We start from the raw sequence: 6,000 nt of genomic DNA, 5'->3' as shown, positions 1-6,000 counted from the left end.
CTAGTGTTACATTTTATTTTTTTTTATAAACACTAGTGCTACATTAGTGTTTGAATTGAGTATTTAAAATTTGAATTTAAGAAAACTAAATTGCATCCCTTTGATTATTTTTCTTTTTATCGTTTTGAATACGGTTTGGATTGTGATTTTTATATGAAATTTTAAATTCAACACAAGTGAATAGTGATCGCGTCCACATATAACAGGGGTTTCATAAAAATCAAATAAAATAATATGGGTTAAAATATAAAATCACTTTGTATTTCAGTCGTATATAATATTCAATCTCACATAATATGCAAAATTCAAAGAGTTATATCTAATAGGCGAAAAAAAATGAAAGACATGTTATTTTTTTACAAGATATATTGATGTGAATATAGTTGTGTTATTTGTTATTGCATGACTATAGTCGTATTTTTTTTTTGTTTACAATGAGCTGATGATCGAACCCAAGACCTCTAGTATATTATCCAAATCCCTCACCACTAGGGTTGGGCACCAGTTCGGTTTGTTTCGGGCTCAAACCCTAGAACCGGTTGGACCGATGGGTGACATATACATAACCATATCGAACCAACTAAATACTCGGTTTGGTCGGTTTATGGTTTCTCGGGTTAACTCGGTTTCGGTTCGGTTCAACGATTTAGACCATTTTTTAAATACTCGGTTTGGTCTGTTAGTATATGCTCGATAAATTTCTTAAATGTCTCACACTCTACAATCCTTAAGTGCATTTCATTTTCATTAACTAGCTTAGCCAGTTCTGTTTTAAGTGTTTGTTCAGTAACATAACATATTATTAATACTAATAAATTCATAACGGTTCGGGTTCGGTTTGCAATGGGCCGAAACCTTCCAACCGTAAACCACCCATTTAATGCATTAATATCCATGGCTTAAACAATTCCAACCCGCAGGTTCATAGAAACCGACCCGAATGCTCTGTTTCGATTTGTGCCGGACGGTTTCAATCAGATTGGGTCGGTTGTGCCCAACCCTACTCACCACTAGATCAAATCTAGTGACTTATATATAGTCGTATTTAACTAATATGAGAATGAAAGAAATAACAAAGTGATTTTATATTTTAATATTTAATATTTAAATATACACTAGTGAATATGGTAGTATACATAATTGGATTTTCCCCTAGTGCAGTGTCCACCGCAAGAGATCCTGTTGATAATCTAACCATTCATTTTTCACATATAAAATTGATGGCTAAGAGTTGACCGAAGAGTAAGTATAATTTATGGGAGAGAATCCTCTCTCGGTAGTATACCATATTCACCGTTAATTTAATTACAAGTCCAACATAAACACATTATAACTTTTACTTGGCCGCTGCATATCCACAAATAGATTTTGATAGCATCCACCAATACATAGAATGATATGCAATCAATGTCAAATGTTGCATCATGTTGAAAGTATAGGAAATTCAGTTTATGTATGTTACATTAACAAACTCAAGCCATTAAATTTGGTAATTTGGTCTAGCTGAGGTGTCCTTGACAGCATTGTAAGATAATATACATTGAGTTTTATTCTAGTAAGATATAGGTATGAAATTAAGGTTGTTAAAACTCGTTTTAAATCGTAAACGCTAAAATTATTTTGAATAAAATTGAAAGTTGAAACGAGATTATCCGATTTAACTTCCTATAAAATTAGTTAAATAACTTGACCTCCCATGTTTTTACTTGATGATTCAAAAAACTTAATTATTTTATTTAGTCAATTCAAAATCATGGTTGAATAATTGATAAGAAAAAAAAATAAAACAACAGAAAAAGAATAGATGAAAACATATGAGAAACAACAAATAAGTAATTATTATATTTTGATAAAATAATATAATATTGCAAAATTTTATGCGATTATTTAAATATAATAAGTATTTTTTGTAGATAAACGAAATGACGTCAAACTCAATTTCGACATTTCTGTCAGTTGAGCTAAAAATTGTGGACATTTAAATATAATAAGTTATTTGGTAAATAATAGATACATAAATATTGTCAAAAAAGAAGAAGATGCATAACATAATAGGGGTTTCATAAAAATCAAATAAAACAATACGGGTTAAAATACAAAATCACTTTGTATTTCTGTCATATATAATATTCAATCTCACATAATATGCAAGATTCAAAGAATCATATCTAATAGGTGAAAAAAATGAAAGATGTGTTATTTCTTTACAAGATATATTGTTGTGAATATAGTTATTGTGTTATTTGTTATTGCATGACTATATATAGTCGTATTTAACTAATATGAGAATGAAAGAAATAACAAAGTGATTTTATATTGCATGACTATACACCAGTGTGAATTATTTAATATTTAAAAATTTATTTTTATTTAAAATTAATAATATATTAATGTTGTCATATTTTGATAACTCTAGTTTGAAGAGGGGAATGGAGATTCTTTTATGGTCTGTTTAGTTCGAGATTTTTGGAGGAAATGGGAGAGAATATTTTAAATTTTATGTGTTTAGTTCATTTTTTTGGAGGGGAGAGGAGGGGAGCAAAACCCCTCGTAAGCTCATTTTTTGCTTTTCCCCAAATTGGGGGAATTTGGAGGGGGAGGAGAAGAAATGTGAGATAGTTTATTATAATTTTGATTACGACAAAATTCCTAATTTTATGTTGAAATCCAAAACTATCCTTATTAAAATTTTAAAGATTAATTTATCCCTATTATTCATGCTTTATCATTATTCTTCATTCATCTTACATATTTTATTGTTTTTTCTGGACAACTTTTTTCTCTTTTACGTTGCATCAATAATCCCAAACTCATTTTTTATTTCTATTTTCATTTATTTTGTTTTTTTATTACAACATTTCTTTTGTTTGTTATATTATTACGTTGCATACTACAATGTTTTGATTTGAATTACCCCTTCTTTTTTTTTTTTAAACATTATTATATATTATAATTATTATTAGTTGTTATACTTTATTACTAATAAAAGTTTTTTTTTGGTACAGTAGTATAAGAGTTTTATACCGCATTTTATGTTAATAATTATCAATTTTTTTTTTCATGTGTTTATAGATAATTTTTTTATGGTTAGACGTATCATACAATTTTAGAAATTGTTGTGAAGTTTGATTTGTATCGAATAGTTATAAAATCATGAAACTTTTTTATTTTAATAAGGTAAAAAGGTATTTAACAAAAAAGGAAAAAAAAGGTAAAAAGGTAAATCTATTACTAATATATTAAAATCGATTACTACCAAAGTTACTGATTTATCATTATTACTTTTAACTACGTTGCAAGTTTTATATCATTCATTGTAATTTCACTAAAAATATAGAAAGATTATATATGCTTGAAAATAGGAACAAAATAGATTATAGAAAGTTTAGTCAATAAAAAAATAGGAACAAAATAGATTATAGAAAGTTTAGTCAAAATAGATAGAAACAAAATATTCTTGAAAATAGGAACAAATTAGATTATAAATAGCAACAAAACATTACAATCTATACATAAAAATAGGGAAAAATACAATAAAAAATTATAGAAAGTTTAGTCAATAAAAAAATTATAGAAAGAATATAGAAAACATAAGAAGAAACCGCATAAAAATAGAAATATATAAATAAAAAAACAATACTCTATAAAAAAAAAGAAACATAAACAATATTACTACAAAGTTTATTACTAACCATTAATAATAATATAATAAAGTTAATTAATATCAAACTTACTCCTAAATATTCCTAATAAAATTTCTAATTTTTTATTAAAAATATGCACGGGACCATTATTTGGTACTGAAACATAAAAAATTGAATAAATAAGTTTACAAGAAATAATTAACACAATAATTTTACTTATATTTTAACAATATTATATAACAAATTTTTAAATATTTAATTTTAAATAAATTTTCTACATTAATATAGTGACAAACTCAAATATCGAATAAAAGTCAATAGACCCGTTCGCACGGGTCTTTAAACTAGTAAGTTTTAAAATCTCTCCCATATCTATAGTTAAAATGTCTCTCCTCCCCTCCCCTTCTCTTTTTTGAACCAAACACATATGACAATGTTTGAGAATGATCTTCCATGAGGTTTTCAAAGGAGCTTATGCACAATGCATAAAAGTCTTAATCATTCTCAATGATGAGTACACTCACGCCTCCACTAAATAATCTTAAAGATACTCATTGAACAAGCAACGATGTGTGCAAAACATCAAAGAGAAATTGTGGGAAGTTTTGCAACAACAAAATAATTCAAAGTTGATTGACCAAAGAAGATATTATCTTTTCATATAGAAAAGAAATATTATCAACTCTTATGAAACAATGTTCTTATCATGAACATGTTTATTTTCCTCAAGAGCATTCATATCAGTTCAGCACAATGTCAAGAATCAACTTTGAAAAATAAATCATTTCGAAGGTTGAATTATTTATAATTATAAGTCAGTAGAACGTTCTCATGACGTTCTCCCAAGTTTACGTGTTCAAGCATAATCACTTTTCATAAGTCAACTTGGTACAAGACAATAATGAACTTTTATATGAGAGTTATTTCAAGGATTATAACAGTAGAATAAATCATTTAAGGCAACGAATGAACTATGACTAGAGAACATTCTCTTGTTGTCATATTCAAGGAGTTACATGAACACATCTTTTTCCAAAGGCTTTATGTTCTCCAAGAGTATCATTAAAGAAATTAATCTAGACCAATGAGAACTCAACAAAAAGTACATACAACTTGCAAGGAAGCTTCAAACTGATCCAAGTACATTATATATGACATGAGTGGCTACATTCTCCCATAAAAGAGTCTTTTCTTTACTATTCATGTGTACTTGCAAGGACAAGTGAATAATTGCTACTCTATGCCTTTGTTGAGCATTTACAGCTGGTTGACAACTTGCAACAGCTCAGTAATCACGTTGGACCTTATCCACACCATTTCAGAGAATGGTCTCCAACATCCTGGAGAATGATCTCTCAGGTTTTTGCACTTAGGTGACAATCTTATTCAAAGACATTTCAATCTGATTTTCACACATGGGGAATATGTTTGCAACGGATATATACTCAGAAACAACTCATTGACAATTGGCTAAAGAATATTTCTGCCATCAAGTACAATGTGATAGTCAGAGACCATTAGAAGAATGATCTCTTGAAGCATCTAAAGGACAGATTCACATGAACTGTTTTGTTTCTCTCACAACAGCTATTTATATACTCTCAACGATTATAATTGATGTTCAAACTACAGGGGGACATCTTCATCTATAAATAGCATGGTTGGTTGCACAAGAAGAGCAAGAGTTCAAGCTTCAAAATCATCAATCACTTGTTTTTGTCAACAAGTCATAAAACTCTTCTTTTTCACTCATACTCCAAGCTCTCTAGAAAATTAGGATCTATATTCTTTAGAGTATTTTAAGTGTATTACATTTGTAAGCTTCTCAAACCAGTTTAGATTTAAAGCTTAGATCCAAATAACCATTGTAAAATCTTTAAATCTACTCAAGTCAATTGGTTATAGTTGATTGAGGGTACCTTGTAAAGGTAGATCAGCTTATGATAGCTGGATATTTTGTGGTTTTGGTTTTAGATCACAAAAGGGTCTTTGATCTGGGCTTAAATCAAAGGAAAGATTGTAATCTGGATCTAGATTATAGTGGAAAACTCACAGGCGTGGGGACTGAACTAGCCTAGGATTCGGGTGAACCAATATAACTTTTGTGTGCGAATCTCTCTTACCTTTAACTATTTATTTTATGTAAACACACATCATGCAAACCACTTAATTTACATTCACTTTGAATTCCCACACAGCAAAGAATATTCTCCTAACACAGTAGAGAACATTCTCTGAACACATCAGATAACGGAGAGCTGTTTTATATTTCACTAACATTTATCCAAGTATACACTTGAGATCAATTTTGTAGAGTGCAGGATTAAATTTTTAAAAGGGTCACAATTCAAACCCC

The sequence above is a fragment of the Trifolium pratense genome, linkage group LG1, assembly GCF_020283565.1.
Source record: "Trifolium pratense cultivar HEN17-A07 linkage group LG1, ARS_RC_1.1, whole genome shotgun sequence".
Lineage (NCBI taxonomy): Eukaryota > Viridiplantae > Streptophyta > Magnoliopsida > Fabales > Fabaceae > Trifolium > Trifolium pratense.
The sequence above is the reverse complement of the archived record's forward strand: the minus strand, read 5'-3'. Positions refer to the sequence as shown.